This window comes from Microcaecilia unicolor, chromosome 7, assembly GCF_901765095.1.
Source record: "Microcaecilia unicolor chromosome 7, aMicUni1.1, whole genome shotgun sequence".
Taxonomy (NCBI): domain Eukaryota; kingdom Metazoa; phylum Chordata; class Amphibia; order Gymnophiona; family Siphonopidae; genus Microcaecilia; species Microcaecilia unicolor.
In genome coordinates, this window is record NC_044037.1 from 108,900,291 (window position 1) to 108,921,665 (window position 21,375).

General features: G+C 45.3%; 1 protein-coding gene across 2 annotated transcripts in view; it reads left to right on the forward strand.

The window, feature by feature from the left end:
• The window catches only part of FBXL19 (F-box and leucine rich repeat protein 19), a 264,694-nt gene that overhangs the window by 78,145 nt on the left and 165,174 nt on the right, over nucleotides 1–21,375 (forward strand). The gene's annotated exons all lie outside the window — the stretch shown is intronic.

Below are 21,375 nucleotides of genomic sequence, written 5' to 3' on the forward strand. Positions count from 1 at the left end.
TCTAACCCTGTTTCTTTCCTGATGGATTTTCCCTCCCTGTCTCTAGATGAACCGGCATCTTCATGGGAATTTTGCCACTGTTCTAGCTTCTGTAGCTTCTAGAAGTCTGTTTTAAAATGTCCACCACCCTCTCAGTGAGCTTCTCTCCTTCCAGTTTCATATGCTTCATAATACAGTGGATATTACTCTTAAGTCTACTTGAGGCTGATGTACTAAACTGCAATAACATAGGCCATTTTCATGTGCTAATTATCTTGGATTAAAGACCAATGGCTATTGCATGTAAATCTGTTTTATAGTTTATTATGGTAAAAGCTCTGCATTTGTGTTCTCATGGTTTAATGTGGGATATTGAACTGTGCATCCATTGGTGTTGAGCTGACTTAGTAACTATGCAGCATACATTTGATATTGAAGTTCACAATAGTCAAATAATGTGTGTTTGAAAGCACTGATAACATATATTATTGAGAGGATATGTGTGTGTTGCACTTTTAATACACATTTCCATATCATCATGCTGATCAATCCATAGACTGGTGGGTTGTGTCCATCTACCAGCAGGTGGAGATAGAGAGCAATCCTTTTGCCTCCCTATATGTGGTCATGTGCTGCTGGAAACTCCTGTATGTTCTCTATCTCAGCAGGTGGTGGTCACACACAGCAGCAGCTCTGGCTAGGTCTCCAAGCCTAATTCTTAGGTTTTGTTGAGTACCTGGGGTTGAGGGCTCTTCTTGAGCAAGTGCAAACCTGGTGGTGCCAGGTCCCTCCTTTTCTCCCCCCTCCCGCTGGCACCGTTTAAAAAAAAAATTTTTTGAACGTCCTTTAAGGGCGTTCATTTCAACGTTTATATCGGCGTTTATTGCAGCTGCTCACTGGGACACCAGTTCGTTACAGCTCGGAGCGAGAAGCAGGTAATTTTTACCTTTTGTAGCGGGCAGGGGGTTCCCCGATCGGTCTCCACGTGGCTTATGGCGTTGGAGGGCGAGGGCGCGAAGAATCGCTCCCCGGACCGCGTGGGCGCGTCTAGCGGGGATGCGGGGGTTTCAAAGCCTGAATCGCCTTTTTTGGGCGTCAGTTTGGAGTCCGGTCAGTGTCCCGGTTCTTCCTCCGGTGCGGCGGTTTTTCCCGCCATAAGCGCCCATCCCCCGCTCCATTTTGGCCGGCCACTCTGCTCGGACGGCTTCTTCTTGGGCCGCCCTCGAAGTGGGAGATGTTAATGCTATGGTCGCCCTTGATTCGGGCGACGGCAAGAAAGCGGCCAAAATTAAGCGCCGTTCTTCCCACGCGGCTCCTCGGAGTTTCGCGCCGGACGCCATTTTGGATGCGCAGCATGTTTCTCCCCTGCTCTTGCGAGCGCCGGTTGAGGGTGCGTCTAGGGCTGTGGCCCAGGCTGCAGAAGTGCACAGTTTGGGGGGGTTTCTCCCCTGAGTTCATTTTGCTGCTGCATCAGGCTTTTCTTATGCAAAACGCTGCCCCTGCTCCCCTGTCTGATAAAGGGGTTGAGGCCTCCGGAAGCAAACGCCCTCGGGTGGATTTCCAGGCCCTAGAGGACTCGGTCTCCTCTGATGTAGATGAGGGCAGCGTATCTGAGTTCTCCCAACGGTCCTTTGGGGACTCGGAGGAGACGGATTCCCGCTCGGATGGAGCGGATGACCCCTCTGCAGCGCGGATCTTTCGCTCAGAGGATTTGCCCAACCTGTTAGTGCAGGCCATGAGCATTTTGAAGATTTCCTCTCCGGAGGACGTCTCTCCCTCAGCCTCTGATGGCTCTGCCATTATGCTGGGGACGAAGCGCCCGCCTAGAACCTTCCACGTGCATGAAGCAATGCACACCTTGATTTCAGCTCAGTGGGATTTCCCAGAAGCGAGCCTTAAAGTGGCTAGGGCTATGTCCCGCCTCTATCCTTTGCCTGAGGGTGAACGGGAGGCCTTTCTTTGGCCTACAGTGGATTCTTTAATCACTGCGATGACTAAGAAAACGGCGTTGCCGGTGGAAGGTGGCACGGCTCTAAAGGACGCCCAAGACAGAAGATTGGAGGCGGCTTTAAGGTCGTCCTTTGAGGCGGCTGCTTTAAGTTTGCAGGCCTCAGTTTGCGGCTCCTATGTTTCCAGGGCGTGCCTGGCGATTGTGCAGCGGGCTTCCCCCTCGGATCCTTCCTTGAGGGCGGGGATGGTAAGATTTCTGTCCCTGTGCAACTCTCTAGTCCCGAAGAAGGGCAATAGGGGATGAGGTATTGCTTTAAGTACGACAGTTGTCTGAATGGCAGATTTTATGAACTAGTAGGAGCAGTTTGTAAAAAGTCTGAAAGGAAATGTGTAGCCAGTGCTGTTTGTGAAGATGGGTGACATGATTATACTTGTAACATCAGTGAGAAGACATATGGCTGCATTTTGAACTATCTGTAGACGCTGGATATCTTTTTGTGAGAGGCCTTGAAGCATGGCATTACAGTAGAAGTTGAGGCTCAAAAAGACTAAGGAGTGAAGAAGGACTCACAGGACTGAAGGGGTAAACAATCGACAAACTGAATATAGTGTCCTCAGCTTTAAAAAGCAATGACAGACAATTTTAGAGATATAGGGATGAAAGGTCAGGTTGTAATTTGAAGATAACACTCAAGACTCTTACTGTTGAAACCATGGAGAGTGAGTTGCCAGCTATAGCGATAGGGCAGCACTGTAGTGCAAGAACAGAAGACCGGTGCTTCTCATATAATTAAGTGTAAGTTTGTGAGTGTAGCCAGAGAACAATCTGATCTAGCTGGCCATTCAGGGATTAAATGGCAGAGGCATTGGTGTGATCAAGATGAGCAAGTTCCTGGATATCATCTGCATAGTGATGACATCCAGGCCAAGGGTCGTTACGAAACTCAGGAGCAAGGAATACATTAAAAAGTAATGGAACCAACACTGATCCCTCGGCATTCCACAGGGGGAAATGTAAGGACGAGAATAAAATTAATGCTGAAGACCTGGTTAGACCTGTCATGCAAAATGAATTGGAACCAGAGTAGAGCAGAGACTCAGAGGCCAATGGCATGCAAATGATCTATAAGAAAAGCATGGTCAACTGTATCGAATGCCATAGAGAGATCTAAGGAGATCAAAAGCACTTGTTCGTTCTTGTCAGAATGCTGGAATATATGCGTTACCAGGCCCAGGAGAGCCATCTCAGTACTTTGCGATTTCCTGAATCCTGTTTGGTATGGATGCAGAATGAGAGGAAAGTTAGAGAAAACGGGGTCAGATGGGGTGACGGTGGTGAGGGAGAGAGAGCAGGACCACTCATGGACTGAGGGGGAAGGGCAGTGGAGGAAAGGGGCACTTGGGACACAGTAAGTTTGGAGCTAAAGTGCAGGGCCAACGCATCTGCAGATGGTAGAGACCTCCGCAGCCGTTGGAGGGGGTGCTTTAAGTAGTGAGTACAGTATATTATACAAGTTGCTAGACATGGGAGCTTGAATGATCAAGGCAGAGTAATGGCTTTTTTTTTTTTTTTTGTCATGAGTAATTGCAGATTTATATTGGAATGCATTCTCTTTACATTCCGGAGGACACTGGCAAGATGACGTTTTTACTATAGGTGTTCCAGCTGACAAAGCTGGCATTGATGCAGAGCAGTGCAGGACAGCAATGAGGAAGGAACAGTTTGCACATGTAGAGGAGCCAGGGTGTTATAAGCAGCAGATAATGCCTCATTCCAAGAGACAACATGCTCCCTACAGAAGGACAAGTGGAGAGGCAAGGCAGCCGCAAAGGAGGACGCATTGAGCTGGGTGAGTGAACATGTAGCATGAGCCTGGAGGACAGCAGGAAAAACTGAGGTAGCAAAGGTAAGGGAGAAGTGGAGAAGAAAGTGATCAGACCATGGTATAGCTGTCAGAGTGGTGGATGGGGCCGAGACAGGACAGGTGGAAGGGGTCAAGAGCAGGTTGAGGAGATGGCCTGCCCGGTGTGTGGCAGCAGAAACATGTTGCATTAAAGAAAGGGTCATGAAGAAGGTCTAAGAAGTCTCTTGTAAGAGGAGCAGTGGGGTCATCCAGATGAAATTTGAAAACCCCTAGAATGAGAACGTGGGTATTGATGGATGTGTTGAGTAAGGAAATGCTGCAGGGATTGAAAAACTGAAACAGAGACTGGGGAAGGAAGATAGGCAAGAAGGAAGTATAGTGGGGGATCAGTATACTTCCTTCTTCCCTCTCTTCCTTCCCCAGTATAGTGGGGGATCAGTACAGATACAGAAGAAGAGAGCCTCAAGTAGAGGTGGAAGGTGAGAAAGGGGATGTAACTGAACTGATAGTTTGACAGAGTAGAGCAGTGTTTCCCAAGTTCAGTCCTGGAGTACCCCTTGCCAGCTGGGTTTTCAGGCTATCCACAATGAATATGCATGAACTTGATTTGCATACACTGCCTCCATTATATTCAAATCTTTCATGCATATTCATTGTGGATAGCCTGAAAACCTGACTGGCAAGGGGTACTCCAGGACCGGAATTGGGAAACACTGGAGTAGAGGACTACCAGGCTTCCACCTCTCCTGCCCTGATAGGTGGAGTGAAGGTATGAGTATCTGGGGGGAAAGATAATGATGTCTCTCACTATCAGTGCGCCAAGTTTCTGCTAGACCAAGTATATCCAGAGAATGACAAGAGATAGAGTCCTTTAGAAGCATGGACTTACCTCGCAAAGACCGCATGTTCAAGAAACCCATGTGGAGGGAAAGAGTCTCACAACAGACAGTTGCACTGTTCAGACCACAGGGATCACTATGAGTTGGCAGGTTAGAGGATATGGGTGGGGTGGGGGGAGGGGCGACGGCCCCAGTGAACTGGGTGGGATAGGTCCTAAAGACATCATGAGAGAGAGCGCGAACAAAGGAAAATAGGCCACAAGATGTATCAAAAGAAACAAACTTACCAGCAAGGCCTATAGCAGTGTGCACACGAAGGAGCACAGTAACCTGGATACTCAATGCTGCAGGCCCTGGCTTTGAATATCTGGGGTTAATTCAGCCTGAGCTACTCTTTCAAGATCTGAGGTGAATGCCATGTGGTCTGGTAATTTGTTGCTCTTGAGTTTGTCAGGTTGATCTATTATGTTTTCCAGATGTACAGTGATGTGTTTTAGTTGGTCCAAATCATTACCATCAAGAAATATTTCTGCTATAGGTATGACCCCCAACCCCACTCAGTAAAGACCAAGGCAAAGAACTGTTTAGTTATTCTGCAATCACTTTTATTGTTCAATAATTTTTATTGATGACTTAGGTCAATGTACACTTCAAGTAGACATTGTACAAAGAGAACCATCTCCATCGTCATCAAAGTTTAACATATGACCCCACTTCCCTCAGTACAAGACCCCTCCATATCCATTCAACTATCAGTTAACAAACAATAAACCATGTAACAGGAAATTGTATTAAACCGTATTACCCACCCTCCCCATTCTGAGAGACCTAACCCTTCCCTTTCCTCCCCCCCCCCCCTCACCAACCACATAGACTCCAAATTCTCTCTCCCCTCCCCCAACCCCCCTTCTAGGAACTAGATGTTTCTCACAGGTTTACAAAACTGCATGTATTCGTCCTTCATTGAGAAGCAAACTACGCCTCAAGGGTGAGAATCTGTAGATATGGGCCCCAAACGGCGAGAAAGCTTTTCCTCCTTTTTGGCAAGAACCGGGAGTCTCTCGCCTCCCAAGACACTAAAAGGTGTAGCTGGTTCCTCCAGTGCCAGTAGGCCGGGGGCTCTGATGACATCCAGTAGTGTAAAATACATTTACGGGCAACCAGACACATCTTGCGGAGGAACAAAGTTTCAAATGTATTCCTACCTCTAAACGCCTCTGGAACATCCAAAAGCATTTGATCTACAGTACCCAGTATGTGAACCCCTACCTCGAGGTCCAGGAAATGCTGAATCCGCCCCCAGAACACTCTTAACTGCAATCACTTTTAATTGACTTGATTGATTACCTTTTACATTGGTTAATGCAGTGGTTCCCAAACCTGGTCCTGAAGGCACCCCTTCCAGTCAGGTTTTCAGGATATATACAATGTATATTCATGAGAGATATTTATATGCATTACCTCCACTGCATGCAAATCTCTCTCATACATATTCTCTGTGGGTATCCTAAAAACCTGACTGGCTGGGCTGCCTCCAGGACCACATTTGGGAACTGAGTTAATGTAATTTCTTTTATTTATTTATTTATTTGTTACATTTATATCCCACATTTTCCCACCTATTTGTAGGCTCAATGTGGCTTACATAGTACTGGCGAGGCATTACAGACTCCGGTGTAAACAATTACAAAGTGATGTTGTGGTAAGGTAAAGTTCATGTGGTATAGCCACACTAGGGAATCGTACAACGGAAGAGTTGTGTTATGTCCATTACATTCTTTAGTTTTGTTGTGTTGCAGAGATCAGGCATTTATGTTGGATCGGTAGGACATGCCTTTTTAAACAGGTTAGTTTTTAGTGTTTTCCGGAAGTTTAGGTGGTTGTTCGTAGTTTTCAAGGCTTTTGGTAATGCGTTCCACAGTTGTGTGCTTATGTAGGAAAACTGGACGAGTAAGTTGATTTGTATTTGAGTCCTTTGCAGCTTGGGTAGTGCAGATTTAGGTACGTTCGTGTTGATTCGGATGTGTTTCTTGTTGGTAGGTCGATCAAGTCTGTCATGTATCCCGGAGCTTCACCGTAGATAATTTTGGAATCAGAGTGCAGATTTTGAAAGCAATGCATTCTTTGATTGGGAGCCAGTGTAGTTTTTCGCGAAGGAGTTTTGCACTTTCAAATCGCGTTTTTCCGAAGAAGTTTCTTTAAGGTTTGTTCTTTGCATCCCGCATAAATTCCATTGCAGTAGTCTACATGGCTTAGTACCATTGATTGTATCAGGTTGTTTAATGTTCCCCTCGGGAAGAATTGTTTCACGCGTTTGAGTTTCCACATTGAGTGGAACATTTTCTTTGTTGTGGATGTCACTTGGCTCTCTAGTGTTAAGTTGCGGTCTGTTGTAACGCCGAGGATTTTCAGGCTGTCTGAGATAGGGAGGGTGTAATCTGGGGTGTTCATAATTGTGGGGTATCCGCGCTGTGTAGGGATGAGAGGATGAGACAGTGTGTTTTTTCTTTGTTTAGTTTTAGTTGAAATGCGTTTGCCCAAGAGTCCACGATGTTCAAGCTATGTTATTTTAGTCTGTACACTGTTTTTCCCTACGAGTCAGTTAAAGCGATATACCAAGTTTAAGGAAAGAAAAAATAAATAAAATAAAAATCTTTCCTGAGCACTCGATTCCCATTGCAGCTCCTTGTGACTCTGGGCAAGTCTCTTAACCCTTCATTGCCCCTCGTACAAAATAAGTACCACTTTGAATGTAGTTGCAAAATCCTCAGAAAGGCAATATATCAAGTCCCATTTCCCTTTTCCCTTTTACCCCTTGGCCATTCAGCGGTCCAGCCAACTCTGTCAAGGGCTTTTTAAAACCTTTGGATGTGCTGGAAAGGTTTTTAGTATTAGTTTTTGATTTAACAGTAAACTTTTTTTCAAAGTCTTTCTTGCCTTGCCTTGCATTATTGCTTTTTCACATCTAACTTGCCAGTGCTTGTGCTGGGGAGTTTGTTGATATACAAAAAAGGTGAATTCTGATATATCATCACATCAGTAAAAGCAACACACAAACACAAAATAATTCACAAGATTATCTTCGGATATCTTCGGAGATGCCCCAGGTTACATGTATAACCTGATAGACCTACCAGCCAGAAACGGTTTAAAAACTTCTCGAACATATCTCAATTTGCATCTTCCTAATTGCAAAGGACTTAAGTACAAGACATATTATGCATCCAACTTCTCTGTAATAGGCAGTCAAATATGGAATGCCTTACCAAGATCCATTCGAATAGTCAATGACCTTCTACCTTTCCGGAAGTTGCTAAAAACTTACCTCTTCAAGCAAGCCTACACAAATAATCTGAATTAAATAATAAGTCCATGTGTACCATAAGACCAATCCAAGAATTCAGAACCGGAATGTACTCCCCTATTTTTCCTTTAACATATCCTTCTTTTTACCCATCTCCACACAATCTATTATATCCTTCTTCCTACCCCTCCCCTACAATTTTTCCCATAATAACTATGTTAACTGTCATTACTCACCCGAGTACAAAGACCTCGTTAACAGTTGATTGATTCAGCTTGAAAATCAACTGGTGAATCTGGCTTAAAGTATCAACAGTCACTTAAAAAAAACCCCTCTATTGTAACTTGTGTACTATAAACAAAAACATTTTGCAAGTGAACCATGTTGTAATATCTTGAAATATAAATTTACCTTAAATATTCCTTAATTGTCTTTTATCCAATTCAACCAATGGACAGAATATTCAGAAGTGAACTTTATACCATTAGTGGCCACAGTTTCGCTGATATTTAGCTGCTTTTGAGTATACCATTGCTCTAAATATAACCATGGACAGCATCAGTCATCAGAATCTGCAACCATAATAAATTCTTCATTTCCAAATCACAAAACCTTGTTCAAAATAGTATTTTTGAAAAAAAGACTTTTTTTTTTAAATTACCTTCTTTCTTATTCAGAATTTGGACGTTTTTTGCAAAACGTCCAAAGTCGGACTTAGACGTCATATGGAAAATGCCCCTCCACGTAAACGAAAATGTTTTGTAATTTGTTTATATTTTATATTTTTTTATAAATATGTTTGTCTTATTTTTTAAGAATACTTTAACCGACTTTATGTATTTATTACATAAACGTATATATTTGTATTTTATTAATGTATGTCTATTGTTTATAGACCCCTGATGTAGGCTTTTTGCCGAAACACAGTGCTGTGTCGGGTCCTGAAGAATAACGATTGTTTTCCATTATATTCCTCATCCTGCTGTCTTTTTATGGAAGAGCTCTGCTGATCACACTACTTCTTGTGCCTTCTTTGGCGTAGTGGCACACGGTCCTCTGCTTTTGTGGTGTTCCTCTACCTTAAATAATTGTTGCCACACGCCCCAGTATTAACTAGGCATCTGCTTTCTGAACTTATTCGACTGTCAAAGTAATAGGACCAGACTTTCTAAGACACCATCATTGTCCACATATAGGGCAATTTTATAACAGGGTGCCTAGATTTTATAACAGGGTGCCTAGAGTAACTGGGTATATATGCACTAGTATTTAGGCTTGAGCACTTATGCCAGCCATGGAGCTGTTGTAAATGCTTGTACCTTAATGCTGGAGTTATGCATATAACTTAGTCTTGCCCATGCCCTACCCTGGCTTCACCCCTATGTACTGCAATCCTAGCAAATGGGTGCTATCCAAGATAGCATAAGAGTAGCCATACTGAGTCAGACCAATGGTCCATCTAGCCCAGTATCTTGTTTTCCAAACAGTGGCCAAGCCAGGTCATAAGTGCCTGGCAGAAACCCAAATCATAGCAACACTCCATATTACAAATCCCAGGTCAAGCAGCTGCTTCCCATGTCTGTCTCAATAGCTGGCTATGGACTTTTCCTCCAGGAATTTGTCCAAACCATTTTAAAACCCAGATACACTAATGCTTTTACCACATCCTCGGCAAAGAGTTCCAGAGCTTGACTATTCGTTAAATGAAAAAATATTTCCTCCTATTTGTTTTTAAAATATTTCTATATAATTTCCTCAAGTGTCCCCTAGTCTTGGTACTTTTGGAATGAGTAAAAAATTGATTTACTTCTACTCATTCTACACCACTCAGAATTTTGTAGATCTCAATCATATCTCCCCTTATCTGTCTCTTTTCCAAGCTGAAGAGCCCTAACCACTTTAGCCTTTCCTCATGCGAGAGGAGTTCCATCCTCTTTATCATTTTGGTCGCTCTTCTTTGAACCTTTTCTAATTCCACTGTATCTTTTTTGAGATACGGTGATCAGAACTGAACACAATACTCAAGGTGCGGATGCACCATGGAGCGATACAAAGGTATTATAGTATTTTCAGTCTTATTCACCATCCATTTCCTAATAATTCCTAGCATCCTGTTTGCTTTTTTGGCTGCTGCCACTCACCAAGCAGAAGACTTCAGCATATTATCTACAACGACACCCAGATCTTTTTCTTGAGCGCTAACCCCCAAGGTGGAGCCTAGCATTAGGTAACTATGATTCAGATTATTCTTTCCAATGTGCATCACCATGCATTTGTCCACATTAAATTTAATCTGCCATTTGGATGCTCAGTCTTCCAATTTTGTAAGGTTTTCCTGCAATATTTTACAGTCTACACATGTTTTAAGAACCTTGAATAGTTTCGTATCATCTGCAAATTTGATCACCTCATTCGTCATTCCGATTTCCATATCATTTATAAATATGTTAAATAGTACTGGGCCCAGTACAGATTCCTGTGGTACTCCACCATTCACCCTCCATTGAGAGAAATGACCATTTAATCCTACCCTCTGTTTTCTGTCCAATAACCATAGTAACATAGTAGATGACAGCAGAAAAAAGACCTGCATGGTCCACCCAGTCTGCCCAACAAGATAAACTCACGTGTCATTTTTTGTGTATACCTTACCTTGATGTGTACCTGTCTTTTTCAGGGCACAGACCGTATAAGTCTGCCCAGCACTATCCCCACCTCCCAACCACCCGTCCCGCCTCCCACCACTGGCTCTGGCACAGACCGTATGCCTGCCCAGCACTATCCCCACCTCCCAACCACCAGCCCTGCCTCCCACCGCCGGCTAAGCTTCTGGGGATCCCTTCCTTCTGAAGCTTAGCCGGCGGTGGGAGGCAGGGCTGGTGATTGGGAGGTGGGGATAGTGCTGGGCAGACTTATACGGTCTGTGCCAGAGCCGGTGGTGGGAGGCGGGGACAGGTGGTTGGGAGGTGGGGATAGTGCTGGGCAGACTTATACGGTCTGTGCCCTGAAAAAGACAGGTACAAATCAAGGTAAGGTATACACAAAAATTCCTAATCCACAACAGAACTTTGCCTCCTATCCCATGGCTCTTTAATTTTCTCAGGAGTCTCTCATGAGGAACTTTATCAAAAGCTTTCTGAAAATCTAGATACACTACATCAACTGGCTCACCTTTATCCACATGTTTATTCACGCCTTCAAAGAAATGAAGCAAATTGGTGAGGCAAGACTTCCCTCTGCTGAACCCATGCTGACTCTGTCCCATTAAACCTCATTTGTCTATGTGTTTTGTAATTTTATTCTTTTATAATAGTTTCCACTATTTTGCCCGGCACTGACATCAGGTTTACCAATCTATAATTTCCCAGATCACCCCTAGAACCGTTTTTAAAAATCGGCGTCACATTGGCCATCCTCCAATCTTCAGGTACTACAGACGATTTTAACGACAGGTTACATGTTATTAACAGCAGATCAGCAATTTCATACTTGAGTTCTTTGAGTACCTTTGGATGTATGCCATTTGGTCCAGGTGATTTACTACTCTTTAATTTGTCAGTTTGGCTCAGTACATCTTCCAGGTTCGCCAAGATTTCTTTCAGTTCCTCTGTATCATCACCCTTGAAAACCATTTCCGGTACAGGCAGATAGACGTGTATTTACAGAATAGCGCTTAGGTGTAATATTTATTTTTATTTATTTATTTTATTTTTGTTACATTTGTACCCCGCGCTTTCCCACTCATGGCAGGCTCAATGCGGCTTACATATTGTATACAGGTACTTATTTGTACCTGAGGCAATGGAGGGTTAAGTGACTTGCCCAGAGTCACAAGGAGCTGCCTGTGCCTGAAGTGGGAATCGAGCTCCGTTCCTCAGTTCCCCAGGACCAAAGTCCACCACCCTAACCACTAGGCCACTCCTCCATATATGCTCATATATTGTAGTACAGTTACCCCTATAATGACCTATTTCAATCAGATTTTAAAAATACTAACCAATTGTTTTGATTAGTCCTCCTGTTAGGGTTCAAATCATGGTGGTTTGAATTAAAAGGCAGTCTTTGTATTAGTGATTGTAACAATGTTGAATCATATTGCACTGCGTGCTAGAAAATAGCAACTAATGTTACTGAGGTCTTTTTCCTTCGTTTTTGGTACTATATCATATACGATTAGTATGGAAGATTATTTTGCTGTGGGTTATTCCTCTGTTTCCCTGATTCCTCCTTCTTAGCCATCCAGAACGCTTTCTCATACCTTCAGGTTATAGGTGCAGTCTGCATTTCTCTGCTGTGGCTTCTCTAACTTTGCTTCAAGTGCAGACACGTAGGGCTCTACACACTGCCAATCGTCATCACCCTTCGCCATGCATGAGCCTTTTGCGCTTTGTTTGCATTGTGATCATGGGGGACACATCATCCAGAGCATACTCTTGGTGACTTTCTTGCTGGCATCTTGGTGTGCTGTAATCAGCAGCTATATTTCCTTCTGCAACAGTCTCAGCATTAGAAAACATGTCAAACCTTCCTATGAACAGAAGTTCTGAAATTTCTCCATCTGGGGCACCATTTTTATGTAACCTGGTTCTTCTGTAGGAATGAGAGGGGGTTAACTGGTCCTTTGCCATGGTGGTAAATTCAGTTAAGTCCCTGTGGGTAAGAACTGGTAAAAGGCACTTCTGGTTCCATTCAAATAATTCACAGTAACAACACAAGTTGATTTTGTTCCTCTTATTGTTATGTTTACTTCAGAGGTTGATTAGAAAATGTGTTTTAAAGAAGAAAAACATCTACAATCTCTCCAATGTGCTGTTGGCTAGATAAACTTTTTAACTGGTTAAAATTCAGTGGCAATGCCTAAAAATGTCCATGGCTAAAGTTTTTTTGTTTTTTTTTATAGGATATCAACTTAGAAAACATTTTCCATTCAAAATAATTTTAATTGCAGTTCAAAAATTCATGGTTCAAGAGCTTTTTTTTTTTTTTTTAAAGTTCTTTCAATTTTAAAAATTGAAATGAGAGATCATATGATGGTGTGAGTGGAGCAAATGGTGTTCTGTTGTGCTCAAGGGGTCTCCCGCTCTTTTATTGATTCTTTTTGGATTTGAACTTGCCTGTAATTTAATCTTTACTCACCACAGTGGGTTATCTTTATGGACAACTTTTTTCTGAAATCTGGCGTGCCCATGTCATCTAGAGCAGCAAGGAAAGACGATAAAAAACTCCACAGTGGTGATGGCAGACCTGGCGGGGCCTCTGCTGTGTGAGTTTTCTGAGTCCCAACTTGTCCAACTTACTGCAGCTGCAAAGCTTTGGAGCCACATTTTGATAAATTGTCTGGACAGATTCAACAGTTTGAGACGCTGCTTGCAGATACTCACGGCTGTACTGGAGAGCTCGAGAAACAGGTTTCCGACATAGAAGATGTGTCAACAGCAGAGAATTAGGGAGGTTGCGGCCCTGTGGTCACAACTTAAAGAACAGACACTGCAGTTGGATGACCTAGAAAAAAGATCACGATGGAACAGTGTGTGGTTTCTAGGACTTCCAGAAACACTTCCAGAGACCCAGCTTCCACATTTGTTAGAGTGCTGATTAGCTGACTGCATGCCTCTGTCGGGTGGTGGGACTTGCGCAGATTATAATGAGCATGTCACTTGGGCAGGCTGAAAATTGGTTGGAGCCACCCCCATGTAGTGATCGCACGGATTTTAAATTATGCTCATAAAGTGGAGTTACTCTGACTTTACAAGAAGCATCAGGAGAAATTTCAGTACAAAGGTGAACAATTTTTTTCTTTTTCAAGATTATTCTCCTGTTGTGGTGGAGAGGAGATGGCAATTTACTCGTATCTGCAATTTGCTGTATGATCGCAAGATGCAATTTTTTTATTTTTATTTTTTTTATTCTTATATCCGGCGGTCTTGGTCCATGTGGATGGGCAGTGGAAGGCATTTGATATTCTATAGACTGCACGGGACTTCTAACACCCTTCCCAGTCTTGCTGCTTCTTCATGGACTGTAAGATTCAGTGAATTCTATACTGACTTATGAGTGGGAAACTGGTTTATGTGTTCACTTGAGGTTTGGGACTTTGTGTGTGTTCTATACTTCCTAAGTAACCTTCTTGTGGATAACTGTGTTTGTTGGTTTTAAGCTGTCTGGGAGCAGGGGACCTCCTAGCTAATATGGTGATCTCGGGCTGTTTTATGTCATATACGTGGGAGTGCTGTTTCTTGGTGTAAGGTGGGGAAGATGGAGGAGTATGGTGGAGGGCTTTGGGACAGGTATGGGTGGGGGCTGGGCTTTAGTGATGTGTTGTGGGGTATTGAGCTACAAGGGGTTATTGGGACACTTTTATTTTTTAAGGACTGACTTTGGTGATTTTGGTATCCCACTGTGCCTTTTCCTTGTTGGGTAGCTTCTGGTTCCCTTCCCCCTGGGTGAGGCTGGGCACTTGGAAGGGGTTTTTTCAGGTTGTGGTCTAGGATAGCATGCTCTCTCTGGGCCTTTTGAATGAGACTTCGCCTAGTGGTGTGCGTGTAATTTCCTGGAATGTAGGTGGGATATCCCCCCTGTCAAATACATTAAAATTATTGGGGCTCTGCGATGCCATAAGACTGATATTGTGTGCTTACAGGAGGCTAGGTTATCTTATGCAGAACACCACAGGATTGGTGAAGTTTACTGTTCCCCTTCTGCGGGCTGCAGGGTTGGGGTGGCAGTGCTGGTGTGCAAGTCATTACACTATGCTGCACAGGGAAATAAGTGTTTCAAGACACAAGGGGTTACTATTTGGGAGTACAACTTAATTTACAGGACCGGGAGGTACTGCTGGTGGGTGTTTATGGTCAAGTCCCATATGACAAAACTTTCTGTGGCCACCTTCTGCAGGTCTACCAGAGGTACTCGGATAAGTCACTGCTGGTGGCAGGAGATATGAATTCAGTGATGGCCCCTGGTTTAGACCGTTCATCTGGGACCTTGGTGGGTTCCTCAGGTGGGGATGGAGTATTGCAAACGTTTTGCATTGCACTTGATTTATTAGATCCATGGCATCTTCTCCACCCGGATGAAAAAGATTACACCCATACTTTTAGGGCATATCATACCCTTTCATGATTGGACTATATTCTGGTACGGAGGTCCTTATTCTCACATGTGCTACTATAGGTCCAGAAGAGATATCTGATCATGCCCTGATATGGCTGGAGCTTGATTTAGAGCCTTATTTTAGTTGTCAGCATGGTTGGAGGTTCCCTTCTTATCTATATTAGTCCCCGGACTTTACAGCTTATCTACACAAACTATGGGATGATTATGAATCTCATAATCAGCAACATTTGGGGGATCCACTGCTTTTTTTTTGGTCTGCCACCAAGGCAGTGATGTGCGGGGCTATCATTGCTTTTGCCAGTGCCCATAATAAGCGTATAGTACAGGGAATAATGGACCTTGAACACAGACTGGGGGTAGCTAAGCACAAATATGTTGTGTGTCCCACTTCTGGCCAATATGAAATTCTAGTAACTACACACACTGCTCTCAGCACTGTCCTTCATGAATGGACCTTTAGAATGCTGTTATATCGTAAATTAAAATATTTTAGGTTTGGGAATAAAAAGGGCAAATTAGTAGCTCAGATAACCAATTATTGGATGGGATCCCATTATATTCCTGTGATACAGACTCCAACTGGGGGCCTGACTGCTAAAATGGGGGAAATAGCCGATGTGTGTTTGGACCATTTTTGTAAATTATATGCAGCTGGAGAGTCTTTTTCTGGACCCCTAGGTCAGACTCAAAATTACCTTCAGACCTCAGTGTTGCCCTGTTTTTCACCTAAGGTTATTGCTATATTTTACAGCTAAAGAGGTCCAATTTGCCATTCAAGCCTTAAAATTACACTCGGCTCAAGGCCTGGATGACTTTACACAGGGGAGTATTATAAGCTGTTGCAGTCGAAGATCATAGGCATATTTTGATAAAATGGTAGAGGTCTTGTGCTTCCCCTCACATGAAACTACTGCCCTAGTTAGTTTGCTGCTTAAACCAGGCTGGATGATGGATCAACCAGGGGCCTATCTCGCTTATCAGTGTCTTAAAATTCTTTCGCATGTTTTGTCAGAGCGTTTGGCTTTGGGACTGCCAGAGATTATTCAGTCTGATGAAGTTGGTTTTGTGAGGGGCCGACAGGCTGTCATTAATGTCCACAAGCTACAATTGGCTTTGTCCCAGAGTCAGAGTAGCATCTCTTAGTAACTAGTCTCGACACGGAGAGTGCCTTTGATTGTGTACAGTGACCTTTCCTGTTCACTACACTTGCTCATGTTGGGATAGACAGGTGGCTCTATCAGGTGATTGTCACATTATACGCAGAGGCCAGGGCAGCATTGTTTGTCAATGGGGTGCACCCAGACTCCTTTCCCCTTACATGTGGGACCAGACAGGGGTCCTCCTTATCTCCTTAGCGCTTTATTCTATCATTAGAGCCTCTTCTTTCTATGCTTTGTAACTCAAATGAAGTATCAGGGGTATAGGTAGGGGATCAGGTCATTAAAGTGTTAGCATTTGTGGATGATTTACTCCCGACGCTGACAAAGCCACAAATGTTTCTTCCTGCTATTTTTTTTTTGTTGACTAATTATGGGCACTTGTTGGATTTTAAACTTAACTTACAGAAATCACGGGCTCTGCCATCTGTCCCACAGCTTCGGGTGGGCTGGCGGGGTGGCTTTCCAATTGGTTGGGCAGAGGAGTAGTTAAAATATTTAGGGGTGGTTATTCTCTCTAATCTTTCTTTGTTGTATGCTTGCAATGTTGGACTGTTGCTATGGGATCTGCAAACAACATTGTGGGCTTGGTGTATGTATCCTGGTCATTGATGGGATGTATTGGCTTATTTAATATGTTGTTGGCCCTTTGCTGGCTCTATATTTTTCAAATGTTCCCTTTATATGTAAAGTAAAAGATGAGCGCATAATTAATAAAGTTCTTCAGGCCTACTTGTGGCAGGAGAGGAGGGCCAGGCTCCCAATGTCTATTTTGCAGAAACCGAGACAGCATTGGGGGGGGGGGGTGGCTGAGATTACTTAATATATGTTATTTAACTGAAGCATATACCATAAGACATATAATGATTAGCTCCGGGGAACCCAGGACTTTTCAGTCACACCCAGTGGTGTGCTGGAGCCGGCTCGCAAGAGCCAGTTGTTAATTTTTTTAAGATTTTGTGAGCCGGCTCCGGTAAACAAGGTAAGCATGACAGGAGGGTGCCACAAGCCATGCTTACCTCACCGCCCACGTTTGCCCGCCTCACACTGCCCTGGGGGGGTTTACATCTTTTTTTATTATCTCAGTCAAAGCGGCCGCATCATTGAAAGCCCTGCCTGTCTGTAGCCTTCCCTTCTTGAGTTCGTTCCCTCAGAGTCCCGCCTTCTGACGTGAGTGGAGGAGTGGCCTAGTGGTTAGGGTGGTGGACTTTGGTCCTGGGGAACTGAGGAACTGAGTTCGATTCCCGGCCCAGGCAGCTCCTTGTGACTCTGGGCAAGTCACTTAACCCTCCATTGCCCCATGTAAGCCGCATTGAGCCTGCCATGAGTGGGATAGCGCGGGATACAAATGTAAAAAAAAAAAAAAAAATTTCCTCTTTCCGCAAGGAAGGCTAGAGAAGGGCAGGGCTTTCAGTGACGCGGCCGCTTTGATGGAGGTAATAAAAGAGATTTAAACCACGCAGGGTGGCACTGTGGCAGGAAGAAAAAGGGGGATGTTGGGGGGGAGATGAGGGTGGGCAGGTGCATATGAATGGGAGGGGAGGATGGGGGCGAAGTAGAATCGCTGGGCATGGATGGGAACGGGAGGGGAGGGCAGGGGGGAGAGAGGAGAATTGCTGGGTGTGGATGGACGGAGGGGGCAGGGGAGAGAAAAGAATTGCTGGGAATGAATGGATAGAGGGAGCAGGGGAGAGAAGAGAATTGCTGGATATGAATGGATGGATGGAGGGCAGGAGATAGGAGAGTTGCTGGACATGGGTGGATGGAGGGGAGGGCAGGGGAGAGGAGAGTTGCTGGACATAGGTGGATGGAGGGGAGGGGAGAGGAGGGTTGCTGGACATGGATGGAGGGGAGGGCAGGGAGAGAGGAGAATTGCTGGAGATGGATGGAGGGCAGGGGAGAGGAGAGTTGCTGGACATGGATGGATGGAGGGCAGGGGAGAGGAGGGTTGCTGGACATGGGTGGAGGGGAGGGAAGGAAAGACAGGAAGGAGATGCACATGGATGGAGGAGAGAGAAGAAATTCTGGACATGGATGGAGGGGAGGGAAGACAGAGGAAGGAGATGCACATGGATGGAGGGGAAGGGAGAGAGAAGAAATGCTGGACATGGATGGAGGGGAAGGACGAGAAAGGAAGTGAGATGAACATGAATGGAGGGGAGAGAGGAGAAATGCTGGACATGGATGGAGGGGGGAGAGGAAAATGCTGGACATGGATGGAGAAGAGGGAAGGGAGAGAAGAAATGCTGGACATGGATGGAGGGAAAGGGAAGAGAGTGGAAAGAGATGAGATGAGGGAAAAGGAAGAGAGGAGAAAAACTGCACATGGATGGAGAAAATAGGCAGAAGCTGGATCCACTGGACAGTCAGGTCTGCGGAGGACCCAGCTTTTACTTACGGATGTAGGGCAAGAAATGAAGAAGAAAGGAGGAAAGTAAAGAAATAAATGGAAAGGAAGCCCTGGAAACGGAGATAGCAGCAGAATCAGATACTGGGCCAGCATGATCAGAAAAATAGTCACCAGACAACAAAGGTTGAAAAAATCATTTTATTTTCATTATAGTGTTTGGAATATGTCCACTTTGAGAATCAGGTGCTCAGCATTAAAAGTTTATATTTATGACTTCCAGTGGAGCTGCGAATCAAGATGGCCCCCGTGGAGTGAGCTCCGCCGAACCCCTGGCAAGGCCTCCGGATCAGCGGGCTCCAGACCCCCCATGGATCGAACAGAACTGTGAGCGGAGTTGGCGGGAGGAGGGAGGCAAGAGAGGAGAGCCCCGAGAAAGCCGGTGAGACCGGGAAGAGTCACCAGATTAAGGCAGGAGCTAGAGCACAAGATGGCGGTCGAGACGGGAGCATCGGAGAAACGGCAGAAGAATCTTCGGGGCCGGAGATAAAAGATCACCCCCCCCCCCCGCCACACTCCGGGAGACTTGGACCCTGTTCCCAGGCGGAGCAGGTCTTGCGAGGGAGATGGGAGCGAAGATCGGGTGCTGGTGAGCCCGGGGCGAACCGCTGAAGAAGTGGATGGAGGATCCTTTGCCCCCTTCCCCCCCCCTTTTTGTGCGGTTTGCAAGAGAGGTGAAGGGAGAGGCAGGAGGTGGAGAGAGGTGCGGAGGAGGGGTGGAAAAGTGCAGCACACGGCGGTGGAGGAGGTGAGACGTTGGCGACAACCCCGGACAGAATTGAGACTCCTGGGGGCATAGGAAACAGGGCAGGCACATAGAGGCACTGAACAGTCAAGGAGCAACAACAGTGGAAGGGACCCCACTGAAGAGAATGTCTGACTGATTTTGGCAGTTTTGAGGTGGGAGAAATAAAGCTTTGAACTGTGTCAGGATCTGGACAATTAACAGTGGGGTTGCTGAGGGGTATTATACCTCGAGTGTTACAAGAGTACGAACACAGCCCGGGAGGGCCGCCTGGTGGCATAGTGCTGAAGGAGGATCCAACAAAAAGACCACGGTCGTTAAGATACAACAGAAGTCTGAGCAAGTTAAGGTAGAAGAAAGGAGTGATCAACGATGCCACCAAAAACGAGCCTAGAAAAATTCAGGTTTGTGGCGGATCAGTCTAGAAAGGTGAAACCAGAGACGGCAGGAACCAGCCAAGGAGCAGAAAAGCTGATCGCGATCCCCTCTGATTCCGAGGAAGAATTACACAGAGAGGGAGGGGAGAACTCCGAGGAAATTTCAAAAGCAGACGTGGTGGGCTGGTTCAAGGAGCTGAAGTCAGAACTGGCAGGAGTCCGGAAAGACTTACAAAGCATGCTTAGAGAGATTCGGGTGGAGATCAGTGATCTGGGGACACGCGTGGAGGAGGTGGAAGGAAAGATGGAAATGGTACAGGCAGAAGTGAAGAAAAAACGGACGGAGGCACATGTGGAAGCAGCGGAGATCCAACAACTAAAGGATCAGGTGGAAGATCTAGAAAATAGATCTTGCCGCAACAACCTACGGTTTAAAGGAATCCCGGAATTGGACATTTTCAATAATTATGAGGCAGTGATAAAAGAACTGTGTCAATATATGTTAAGCCCGGATGTGGAGGGTGCGCAACAGGACATCAGCTTACAAAGAGTACATCGAATTAAGGGACTGCAGTGGAATTCTTCTCCGAGAGACATTATAACTTGTTTCCTAGATTTTGCCACCAAAGAATGGATCCTGGCTAAGGCAAGACAGCAGAAGGTGATACAATGGAAAAACTAAAAGATTGGAATATATCAGGATTTGGCTGGAACCACGCTGCAGAAACGAAGAACAGTGAGAGAAGTGACAGGATTCATGAGAGATAAAAGGATCCGATATAGATGGCTCTTCCCCTTTGCAGTGTGGCTTACGGTGGCAGGGAAGTCGAAAAAGGTGAGGACGCCAGAGGAAGCGTGGGAAGCGCTCAGAGCATTGGGTTGTGAGGGAATTCCAACCCACGAGCAACAAGCAAGAACCACGAACAGAGGGAAGACGGCTGACTAAAGTGCATCCTGATGTCCAAGGGTGGAGGAACAAAGATGAGTATGATGGACATTTCAAAGACACTGACTATTTCTGTTGATGGGGGAGAGCTGACCCTATGTGGGGGTTGGGGGGAGGGTTGGTAGGGTCACACTTGGATCTCTGAAGAAGGGAGTTGGGAGGTGGAGGGGAAGATTGGAGGGATGGGCAGGCTGAGTAGAGTTCTGGGAGCTGAGAAGGGAAATACAAGGGGGGGGGCTGGAGGGCTGGGGAGAATGGGGGCCTCGGGGGGATGGCGGGTCCTCTCATCTAGCCGACCGACCAAGGCAAGTTCGGCAAGAGGGGAGGGAGTGGGGAGAAGAGGTTGAGGGGGAGGGGGGACAAAGAAGGGAGGAGTGACTAGGCGGGGGCTTGGGGGAAGGAACCTAGGAAGGGGGTTGGAGAAGGGGGAGGGAGGGACGTTGAAGGTGGGAACCTGGAATGTTAACGGGCTAAATAAGGGAAACGAACGAGGGTAATGAAGGAATTGGCTAGGATTTAGTGGGAGGTAGCTTTCCTGCAAGAGACACACTTAAGACCAAGGGATGTACACTTGTTGAGAGGTAAAACATACAGGGAGGCGGTGACGCATCAAGGCACTGTGGGGAAGAGAACGGGAGGAGTGGCAATCTTGGTAGGACAGAAATGTGGTTTGATTATCAACAAAGAATT